This window comes from Ambystoma mexicanum, chromosome 8 (assembly GCF_040938575.1).
Source record: "Ambystoma mexicanum isolate Mex_15411 chromosome 8, UKY_AmexF1_1, whole genome shotgun sequence".
NCBI classification, from domain to species: Eukaryota; Metazoa; Chordata; class Amphibia; order Caudata; family Ambystomatidae; genus Ambystoma; species Ambystoma mexicanum.
This window is the reverse complement of record NC_090929.1, coordinates 839,662,805-839,675,345: the sequence shown is the minus strand read 5'-3', so window position 1 is coordinate 839,675,345 and position 12,541 is coordinate 839,662,805. Positions and strand designations below refer to the sequence as shown.

Below are 12,541 nucleotides of genomic sequence, written 5' to 3'. Positions count from 1 at the left end.
GCACCTTGCTGCATGCCTGATGCCTGCGGCTGCACTGTGTAATTTTGTGCACCGCCCTGTTGCGGGACGGCAGGCTGATTCACCATGCCTGCCCCCATCCCTTGGCTGTTTTGCCACATGCCTTGGCTTCTGCACATGCGCGCCACGTGTGCTGCCATTCCACACAGCCAACACGCTGGCCGTAGTCAGGCCATCTGCCCATCTGGCATAGCTGGACTGCCCATCTGCGTGTTCTGAAAGCGATTTTGATTATTCTGAAAGCCTCCCTGGTTACCTCGAAACCCTCCTTGATTACTCTGCCATCCTCTTCCTCCAAAACCCCTTCCTCTTGGGTAAAATCCTGCGTTACCCTGATTATTCTGTGATGGGTTGGTCGCTTGTTGTGCACTTAGTTCGGCTGGGCTGGTGAGCATGGCTCCCTCGAGAGCATACTTCGAGAGATTCTTTTGCACCAGCTTCGCCTCCTCACCCTTACGAGTTGCCTCCTTTTCCCAATTATTTTCTTGCAACAATCTACAGTAGTGTGCGATTGTCAACTGTATTTCGGCCCATGGTTTTGCTTCTACTCCTACCAATTTTCTGAGCTGCTTCTGCACCGGTTCAGGCAACCCTTGGCATAATATGTGGTAGAATACCGGGATAGATTTCGTCCAAGACGCATGCGTTTCGAGCATGCACGGGTCTTGAAAATTCTGGATATAAATCAACGGGTCCTCTGACTCTTTCATTTTTCGAGTCATATCAGAAGTGTCTGGATATAGCATTTGCAGCGCTTTCCACACTGCTGCCCTACAGTTATTAAATGGCGCTCCGTCATGGGAGGTGTTAGTTAGGGTTACCCTAGGATAGCCTGCCCGTTTCCATACATCATCTGCTCTTTCACCAAGTATGGTAATTAGGAGGCCCTTAATGTCCCCTATAGCTAAGGTGACACCCCCCGTCATTTTCTCTAACTCGTGTATCCACTTTCCGGCACCCGATGATAGCATTGGAAGCTTGTTTTTAAGGTTCTCTCAGTCCATGTGTGGCCATGGAATATATTGTGGTCTTGCTCCACCCTTTTCTAGCAACGGGAATTGGATTACACAGTGCTCCTTCTCTTTTCCCGTAGCTCTCCGGTCTATCGCCGGGGTGGCATTCCCGCCTTGCCATCTACCTGGCAATGCCCTTAATCTGTCTGCATAGGCAAGCGCTGAGCCCCCCTCTGACCATGGGGGTGTTCCTTCAAGTTGGCCGGACTGCGCTGCAGACTTCGGTGCCCTGCTTGTGGACTCGCTAGCGTCTGACCATCATACCCCTCGGTCCCCTGGGAGCCGTTTTTCGCACGTCTCCCTTCTTCATGCGCCACATACTCTGTTCCCCACCAGAGTCAGATCCTGAATACTCCCAGTTTACACAACTCCTTGCATCTTCTTCATTCTGCCCAATCTCCAGCCTGTCTAGGGACAGTCCCCTGCTCACACTACTTCGGGTGACATCCTCAGTGTCATATAGCTGAGTGCTCTCTAAGCGCTCATCTTCCCTTCCCCCATCGGATATCTGCTCTAGCCCCATCTCAGCATATATTTTATCGATCGTTTCACCGATGCTTCTGGTGTCGAAGTCATCTTCAATATTTGTCCCGCTTGTACCTGGTACTGCATCTCTTGCAGGAAAGAATTCTTCTATGTCTTCCCATTCTACTGTAGGATTGGGTTTAATCACTTCCCGCTCCAAATATTCAAGATCCCGTGCCCTCTGTCTGTGCTTACATTCTATTTCTTCGTCTATTTCCTTTCGCTTCTTTCCTTCTTCTCTAGCCTTATCTACTTCCCTCATCCATTCATTTCTATGTTCTTTTGCCCTTCTACTTTCCTCATCTTCCCGCATTTTTACTTTCCTTTCGTTCACTCTCCTTTCTTCCGCTAACAGTAACGTGTTCTGCCTGTACTTTTGAAAGGCTTCGTACTGTGTGCGACTGAGCAGTATTCCTTGCTCTTCACAATGTAGCTGTTCTCGCCTTAGCCTATCTTTCTTTCTAGTCCTTTCATCTCTTTCTTCCATCCCCTTCTCTTTCTCTCTCCTTTGCGTCTCATCAGACCTCTCCCTTGGCCTCAAATCATCATTTCCTTTTCCATCTAACTTCAGTAATATTTACCTCCCATCCATTCGTCTTTCGTGAATGCTATCTCGTCACCTCTACCTTCATTTCCTTTACATTTATTTCCCTCTTTCTCCTTATCTGGAGGTGCACAACTCTGTGCCCAATCTTTCCCTTCATCTTCGCATCTCTTTCTGTCCCTTGAGACTGCGGAGGCGATATTGTTTTCCTGTTTTTTTCCCTTATTGTCGTCACTACTGTACATAAGCGACTCATATGCGGGGTTGCTATACCCCATGGCTGCCTTAAGTTCTCTTAGTGGGTAAAGACCCTCTGACTTGCTTCCTTCAATGACTGGCTCAGGCGGGGCTGGTGGCGCAGTAGGCATCTCACCCCCCTCCGTACATACATTTAGTATCCAGTCTGTGGGTGGTTCTTCCAACTTCATTTCTTCAAACATTTTCCACAACTCTAGAACAGCAAGACGTTTCCTTAACTCCTTGCCCGAATATGTGGGGTGTAGGAAGGTAGTCATGTGCTGTAAAACAGCCTTAGAGAGTGACCCGTTCTGGGGCCACGGCATAAACATCTTATTGGCGGTACCCTTAATCCACTCCGTGCTGTATTTCTTTAGTTTGTGTGCATGCTTGGGCAGTTGCATGCACAAATGCGCAAGCAGGGTAACTTCCTCCAATTTTATTTTTATCACTAACTGTATTTTCACAGTTCTTTAACCCTCCAATGGTATGAGCGAGCACCACATACGCAAGCTCCAATCCAATCTTTTCCCGCCAAAATTTATACCAACAATTTACTCAAAACCCATCAATTCAATGACGATTCCCTCTTAGTTACAGAATCGCGTAAAGCCAAAATGCATTTCAACCAATCATTAATTCAATTATTTTACATTTGACATACAACAAGACACATATGACAGACACTCGACAGACTAGATGAACACCAGCTGGACACACGTATACCTGCCTTCTAATCAATACCCCGTCATGGGGTGTAAACGAACCCCTTTGATGCTGTCTTTAATCGTCACCATAGCCTAAATTGTCCCCCCACTGTGGGCTATGAGTTCACATTTCTTCTGACCACTCTTTAAAGAGCAGGAATAAGCGAATCCTTACGTTTTTATCTCCGGTGCCCCCCTGGTAATCCTTACGTTTTGTCTCAGGTGCCCCCTGGTAATCCTTACGTGTTGTCTCAGGTGCCCCCCTGGTAATCCTTACATTTTATCTCGGGTGTCCCCCCGGTATCCACTCTTTATTTTTTATGCTCAAGTCATTACCCTCTATATATATATATATATATATATTTTCAAAAAAAAACGGCTTATCGTCAGTCATTTAAGGAGCACTCTCCTTCATACCAGGCTTCAAAAAGTAGACGGTTATCAGCTTGTCATTAATGGCTTCTTTATTAGTTTAAAATACATCTTCCATGCTTCCCAAGAAAATCGACGCGTTTCGCAGCATTACTTGCCGCTTGTTCACAACACCATTTTGCCACCACCACATTGTTTAAATGCAAACATATGCCTACAGACATAGAAATGGGACAAGGGAGTTCTACTACAGTAAACATAGAAGATGGGACTTAATGTTGTTGACAATGCTGTCGGACATCTTTAAAGGGTTTTAAGTCCCTGTACTTTTGAGTTGCATAAATCGTGATCAAGTGATCATGTCGACACAAATGCTAACCTCAAAATGAATTGTCCTCATAATTTGAGCATTGCATTGATGTTAACAAAGGTCCTGCATTGAAAATACTATGCTTAACATATATATATATACAGTCTCCTCTACTTCTAACTACTTTATTTTTTCTCCGCCACCCTCCGTTACCTTTCCCTTACTTACTCTAATGCCTACAAGACATTTGCCAAAGTAACGAGTTTGTTGTTTCACTCAGGATCGCATCTTTTCCTCTCTGGAACTTCAGGATCACCACCCCTTCCTCTTCCCGCTTTTAAGGATTACGTCTGATCCGCTGCCCGTGGGAATGAGAAGGGTTATGCTTGGAAAGGTGGGTTCCTTCAGACCCACTGCAGATTTTTGAAATTTTACTCTATTATTCTCTACGGGGAGCTTCTCAGTCTACCGGAATGGCGAAAAGACTCGCGATCTTACCGAAGGCCTAGAGTTACTCTGTGCCATCGGTCTAAAGGTGTCTTAGTATTTATGATCAATAATTAGTGGCCAGAACCATCCTCACGCTACCAAGTGTTCTGGAGGAGAGAAAATCACTGACTGGCCCTTAGGTCAGCGCTCACCCTCTAGAACTTGTAAGACAAGATAGCTGCACCTTGTGAGGAAGGGGGTGCAAGATTCACTTACTCCTACACGACTCAATAATGAGGACTCAGTAAGTTGGCAAAGGGAAGTCTGTTTAATGACAATTACATCAAACAGAGAAACAAATGGAAATCAGCAGCATTGCGATCACCTGTCTCGCTCCGACTTCCTCGAACTTCAGTTGAACAGTCATTCTTATAGGCAAAGTTTCAAGTTTCAAATTTCAAGTTTATTTTTATATCTAGCAAAACAAATGCTTTGTGTAACACGATTGACAATACATCACCATTGTTAAAACCAAGTTAAAATCAAACACGTCTCGTAATTCATATATATACAATTCAGTGCATTACATGATAGAATCAGTCAATACAACGTAAAATCAGTACAATCTGTTTATAAAAAGGAGTCATGAAATATATCAAATTCAGGTCATTGCCATGCAAAAATTGGAGCCACAGTGTTTCTATTTCACTAGGTTCGAAATGATTGTTATTGGACTTCATGTGTTTATACCGCACAGCATACAGACTTTCACACATAATCAGTAGATGGTGCAGTGTCTCAATTGTTTCATTTCCGCACAGGCGACACATGCGCTTCGTGCGGGGTAACCCCATTTGTGCTCCTTGTGTTTCGAGTGCCACCGATCTATTAAATTTAAGTAAAAGGTATAGCCGGACAGTTTGCGGGCTCGGGTAAGCATTAATATAGCCTTATGCGCAACTTCTAGTGATGCATTCTTGACAGTAAAATCCACTATGTGATTTAGTGGCAAGGTTGATTAACTGTTGTTCATAGCATATTTCTTTCATTACTCTTTTCAGTGTCTACTTAATGCTGAGAATACTAAGTTTTCTTTGTGTAGACAATACACCAATCCAGTTTGAGTGTAACTTTTTTAGTTTGCCCATAATACCAAACGAGGCAGTCCTGTCAAGTCTCATTAGGGCAGCGCCATAGGGAACAATTATGGTGTCCATGTTCAGGCGGTTTAACTTCTCATAGTTGGTAGGCTGAACAGTTTGTGTAGCAAACGAGCCTCAAACCGCTCCACCGACTTGATGATGTTATGGCCCCAAATAGTTATTGCATACAATAGTTTAGCTCTAATTTATGCTGTATATTTAGACAGTACTGCATATACAGAGTAGCCGCAATTTCTGCCTATAAATGTGCTCAGGGCATTGGTTGAGATAGTGCAACAAGCCTGAAGAGATGACCAGTGTTCATTCCATTTCAGACGATCGTCCCCAATAACACCCAGATACTTATAGGATGTTACTTCTTCTACTCTTTTACTATTCAGTTGCCACACATATTTTTTTGGTTTTCTTTTTTTTGTGAATCCCATCACTTTGCTCTTATCGAGGTTAATTTGTAGGCCATTATCAGAGCAATATGTACCAAGGGCATCTAGCATATGCTGGAGACCAGCAGGAGTGTAATCCAGTGAAATGAGATCATCCGCTTATGCTAGCCAACCGACAATTACATCCGAGATCTTCACAGGGTTTGCTGCACTAAGATGGAGTGCCAATTGCATGTCTGCCAGGTATAGGTTGAAAAGTACTGCAGCGACCATGCACCCGTGTTTTACTCCGCTAGTTGTTGGCATGGTCGCAGATAATTTACCTTCGGCATTTAAACGAATCCGCACTGTTGCATTGGTATGCAGCATCATAAGCATCCGAAGAAGACCCAATGGAATTCCCCAACTATGCAACTTCTGCCACAAACGGTTTCTCTGCACCGTGTCGAACGCTGCAGAGAAATCAATATATGCGCAGTATACGTCCATATTTCATTTTAGCCAAGCATGTTCGACCGCAGTGGATAATAATAACAGGCCGTGCACTGTGCCCGATCCTTTTCGGAATCCGATTTGGTTAGGTGGTAATTTTTTTTGTCGGTAATCCATACATTTAATTCCTGAAAAACGACTCAAGCAAAAATCTTGGATGATGTATCGAGCATAGCCAGCATATGATAGTTATTCGGGGAATCCCACAAACCCTTTTTGTGTACTGTTAGTATATGTCTCGATTGCCAAGAGTGGGGAATCGATCTAGTGGCACCTATCTGTGTAAACAATAAGTGTAAAGCAGCTGCCCAAAGTTCAGGCTGCCTTTTTATTAAAAGAGTACACACACCGTCGGGTCCTGCGGCTCTTGAATTTTTTAACTTTGTGATGATCGCTATTATGTCTAATATAGAGGCATGGCAGACCCAGTGCTCAGGTGGGATTTTAAGAATGTTGTCATTGGCGACAGAGCGATCCAAGGTGCTACTTATATGGCTACACCATTGTTCTTCTGTTATACAGTTAATGGTGAGAGGATGTGGTTGTGAGTGTTGGAGTGATTGCCATATACTAGCAGTATCACCATTTCTACCTTTTTCAGCAATTTGTTGCCATAATTTGGCACCACACCCTAGCTTATGTTGTGCCAACCATTTCCTATAATTCATTTCAGCCATTTTAATTAGTGAGGGGACAACCAGTGAAGATGTGCAGGGAACATTCTCAGCTAAAATCATTTGTATGTCTTTTCGCAACCTTTTTTTGGCGTCCCTGATGGCAGTGTCAAATCTACCTCGACGCTTAGTTGGGAGGTTAGTATGTTCCGCACAACTAATATGTCACCATCTTTCATCAACCTTTTCTCTTATTTTCAACATCATATCAGAGAAATTTGACATCATGGCCTCCGCTTCATTCTCGCCAGCAGAACCAATTTGTATGAAACATGGTAGCAGGGCAGACACTACAGTATCTGCTCGGTCAATGTTACGTTCATGCCATCGAATACGATTCCCACCTTCATTAAGAGATATTTGGCCATTTACATCATCATCAACACCTGTTTTAGACTGCCATGGCAACTTCAAGAGCCAGCACAATGGGACATGATCACTTTCATATCTAGTGACCGTGCACATATCCCTTATGTATGGTATACCTTTTATGTTTGATAATGCATAGTCAATTGTTGAGGCCGAATAACCCTCAATTCTAGTAAAGGCCATATCGTGATCACCAGGTGTCAAACCATTCAATTTCACTATCCCATGTGCCGCTAACATGGAGTGCCATTTTGCACCCTGCTTATTAGATTTCATCATTGGCAATGCCACAGAGGCAAACTCAGAGGAACAGTCCGCTGTGAGAGGGAGATGACCAATCTTCCCATTAAAGTCACCCACTAACCACACCGGCATTTCATGATTATATCTCTGTTATAGGCTAAGCTTGTCATCACTGACGTCTAATTCTATAAAAAATCATCATGAAATATAATTGGTTAGGAAAGGTAACTTAAGTATAGGTGTTATATCTGTATAGGATAATAGGGCATGCGGTTTGGATAACTCTTATCGGGTGGGCGTCTACGCCCATCCCCCTACATCACGCGTGATAGATGTCACTACATCTACGACGTCCTATTGGTTACAGTATCTATAGGACTCCAGATAACCTGGTCCATTGTGATTGAGCAGATTACACCCCTAGACATAAATTTCCACTTTTAATTAGCAGCATGTAGAATGGACACCCCTGTGCCTGGTGTGCCAAGTTTCACCCTGCCTCCCTTCCATCAATCAGTGTTTTAGGGCGATGTGTCAATTAGTTGGCTAAGGATGGCCTCGGAACTGTAGTCTCTTATCGGGAAAAGTTATGGCATCATCGGGTCCTGGATGACATCAGGGTTGTATACGAATTGTTCGTTTTACAACTGCTCGAATGACAATTGACCTTTTCACAATTGACCGAATTGTGAAGGTCAATTGTACCATATATGTGGGGGGAAACCCCCCACAACCCCCCACCCAACGCCAAACCCTCCAAAACCCATATATATATATATATATATATATATATATATATATATATATATATATATATTCGGTCAATTGTGAAAAGGTCAATTGTGACCCTTTAAATTCGGTCAATTGTTCATTCGAACAATTGTAAACGAACAATTTGGGTAATACCGACATCAGGCGATGGTACTTCTTCGCGCCTGGCTGGTCACGTGTTAGTTCACCATGAATCTGCTTCAGTTTCCAGCTTTTAATGCATTTAATTCTGTGTCATCCTAGCCACCTGCATGGGCCCCCCCTAATCTTGACCTTCATGAGGCAGGCTGGTATGCTCTGAAGTTGGAGTCTTGTGAACTGACGCTCTCCTCCCCTTCTCTGATTGACCTTGATTTCCTAGGAATGAGCCACTCTTTGTTGAGATTCGATTCCGCTCCTTCTCTTGCCTTTGGCTGGGTTTTGAAACTTGGCCTGTCAGGCCTCTGGCCGCCTGGGTACATTTCTGCTTTTACAAAATGGAGTCGCACTTGTATAATGTGCCTTATTGAGGTAGATATATGGTTGGAGCTTGCTGCTCTATCTTCTACTAAGCATTGCAAGCAGTATCAATTTCTTAGCATCTTGCATTTCAAGCCTATTTACACACGTTTAACAGGTCGGTTGCTTCCATCTTGTCTCGTAGCACTGTTTCCTTACGTTTTACATTGTTTCTTCTCTGTGTCCATTTCATTTATTTTCGTAGTTACTCGCACTGGCGTGCTTGTCTTCGTTAACTGCTTTTGTTCATTCAGGACTCTGTTCAGGCCCTTGTGTCATTTCCACTGGCCTTCCATTAAGGCTTTTAAGATCTCTTTGTGGACCGTGTGCAGGTACTCCTCATTTCGTATCAGCAGCTGGTATGGCTGTCTGATAGGGTACCGTGCTGCCCAGGGTGGTCTGGTATGGGTGCTTCAACCGGTATGGATCTTCTGATGTATACTGGCCAGAGTCCCAGTGCAGCTCTTTGTAGGTTCATTTGCTCTTCATACATCACATACCTTGGCGAGTACGCTCCTGGTACCTAGAAATGAGGGGAAGGGGTGCAGGCCATGTCTGGGACCTCCTCTACAAGGGCTAAGAGAGGCTGGCCAGAGAGTGACGGGAAAGGAGGGAGCAGGTATACCGATGAGGAGAATCTCGGTCTTACTGGCATTAAGGCAGAGATCATTGGCGGCACAGCACACCTCAATGACAGACAGTCAGAGATGAGAGAAGGAGAAGAGGTGGCAGAAGGGAGCCTGAAAATGAGTTGAGTATCATCACGATTGAATGAAAATTCAATGCTGCCTGAAATGCATGAAGATTTGCGGCATGGAGCTTCTGGGGGAGGCTGAAGCAGACTATGGGCCTCATTACGAGGAAGGCAGTAGGGGGATAACAGGGCCGGTAGAGCTGCCGGCCCCGCTAACCCCCTACCACCGCATTACGAGGTTTGCTCGCAAGACCCGGTAAGGACGCCTGGCAAAACCAGGCGTCCTTAGCGGGACCCGCGAGCAGACCAGGATGCAAACAACGGGCCTGTTATTAACGGGCCCGTTGTTTGCATCCTCCACATTCCCATTGAGCACTATAGGGGCTTGAATGGAAATGGGGATGTACAGGGTCTGGGTTCCTGGAATGGGGAAATACCGGCACCTCCAAGGTCGGAATGGTCCGGTATTTCCCCATTCCAGGAACCCAGACCCAGTACCCGGAATAGATACCCGGATAGACAGGCCGCAAATAGCGGAATGGTTACCTCCTTCCTCGTAATGAGGCCCTATATGTTCTAAACCACCAGATCCATGCTGTGTCATTAAAATGTGATGGTTTAGGGTGATTTGATCAAATACATTTGGTCAAGGAGAATTCATCTAGTTTTCATTTTGACAGGTTTCTTTTGCTGCATACCCCCTTACCCCACTACATTAATTATTTCCCAAAACCCACACCCACATATATATGCAGCAAATATATATGCCGCAAATTGTGTCCAAAAAACAGTGACAAATTCTTCTACGACCAAATATACTGCGCAGTAATCTGCCAATCCCAAATTTGATTTGTCTTTCCCCCTAGCCAGCAGTCTCACTTATGCCCATTGTCCCCCTTCCCCATGCATCAACTAATAGGTTTTTCCTTCTGACTACCGCAAACAGAGAAACACACCATATTCCTCCCCCATCATGCTCTCTCCTGAACAGAACACTGGCAGTTCTTTCTTTCCCCACTCTCCTTGTCCAAACGTGTTAGCAGACCTCTCCTGTCCCATATTGTCAGTGTACCTCTCATTTCGCACAACATTTATCTGTTCTGTTATGTCACTCTCACAATGCAACATAAAAATGACAGGCTTCACCCCATGCTGCCATGTACTGCACAACTGGAGGAGCACAACTCATGCTACCGTTGAACACCACTAAAGCAGCACTTATAATTATTCTTTTATAATGCACTCAATACCAGAGACCAGTTTCTGAGCGCAAGACTGGGATTCAAACCTGTGTTGCTATGCGTTGTCATGTTTACAAGACAAACGTGTTGCCCCTGAGCTATCCTCCTGGTCCAGGTGAGGCAGCATGGTGGTGGTTGTATGAACAGCATTTGTTCTTCAATATCTAGCATGAACCAGTCTACTTCCTTTTGAAATAGAAACACAAAACTCTAGCTTATGCAGACCTGCTCATATAAGACTGAGAAAATATTGGTTTTCCTTTTTTGCAGTGCCCTAGACAGAGAAACAAATATTTCTTGTGTTTCGAACGAGAGAGGTCTGGTCCACAGTACAATGATAAGACATTTTTTTTTAAATGTCCAGGCATGGGGTAGAACACATTTCCTCTGCGATGCAGGGGCATCAGGATAGAGGGCATGATGTGGATACGCCTGGCCCAGCAGGGCCCTGCCTGCAAGAGATTGTTTGGCCGCAACGCTGAAAGATGTGCTAGTTCAATGGTTTTCCAACCACCAAAAATGTGGGCAACTTGAATTTTTCTCAAACTAGTTTTTGTGGGGTGCAGTGCCAACAGGAGTCTTGTCAAAGCCTTGCCAGCATTTCCCACCCAAGATAGTAACGCTCAGGCAAATAATGGGGGTTTCTGATTTTTTACACTTTAACACTGAAAATGGAGTGAAAATAAAAGGTTGCAGCGCCAGCAACAAGTCAGCCACGTGGGTGGACAGCTGACATCAGCCCAGGGACAATGCATAAGTGATGTGACTGACTGCCACGTGCAGTAGGCATGGAGAGGCGAGCTCCTCATGCATGAATGCCGAAGACTTGCAGGTAGCATATACTTCACTTGGCAGCTATGGATTCCCCTAGGGCTGAGCTAATGAGGCGTTCTGAGAACAGCTTCTTTGCACTGCATAAGAAAAGATGTAGTCCTTGTGTGAAATTAGGGTGTTTTATGACATTCCCACTCCTATTTGAAATGGAGGTTATATGTGATCTTACCGACCGAAAATTCAGAGCGGTACATTTCATTGCGACCAAAATATTAAAAAATACTGCTGTTTTATTTTTGTATTTGAGGTGGTCCCCCAGACCCTCGATTTTCTATCCTTAAAATGCCACTGCAACCCCATCCTGACCGTTTTAACCCCTTACCCCACTAACCTATATATATTTATTTCACATTTTTGGTATTGTGGTTTTCGTGGAATTTTACCACTCTGAATTATTTTTGGTAAACATGACTGGGTACCGAAATGGAACCTGTTGGCAAAAACGTGTTGTGCCTTTAAATCTTTGACCAAATCTTTGATATACTTCACGTAGGATGTGACAAGCACGTTGTTTATCCCTTTCTCATCCAGTTTGATTGGTGATTTAGGCGTATTGCCTGATAAAGCTATTCATGGGAAAGTGATAGACTAAGCTGTAGGCACACCTTAAGCTGATGGTGTCTGTCGATAATGCCACGCACATGTTGAGATCATTAGACCACCAATTAGTCACAAGGAGTTCAAAAGTACATAGTGCATTTAAGCTGTACATTGGTATTGTACTGTTTCCTCAAACCTCATAAATAGCATGTTTTCTGTGGTCCTGAGCTCGTTGCAGCTAATTGGGACCAGGGCACCTTAATGCAAGAAAATCGCAGCAGAAGGAGAATTCTGTATCAGATATTTTGGATGCTAAACCTCTGACACTATCATAAATCTACACTGGCATGACAAAAAGACAGATTTAAATGAAATTAAATGTGTGCTGAATTCAGGACTAAGATCAGAGGGTGTTTCTTTAAAATTTAAATCGCAAGTGATAATTGATTAATTGATCTAAAGATGCGTGAAGACTGTTTTTTTT

The 12,541-nt window shown here is 44.1% G+C and overlaps 1 protein-coding gene across 3 annotated transcripts in view; it reads left to right on the top strand.

Moving 5' to 3' along the window:
- The window catches only part of CDH23 (cadherin related 23), a 3,939,560-nt gene that overhangs the window by 3,685,793 nt on the left and 241,226 nt on the right, over positions 1-12,541 (top strand). The gene's annotated exons all lie outside the window — the stretch shown is intronic.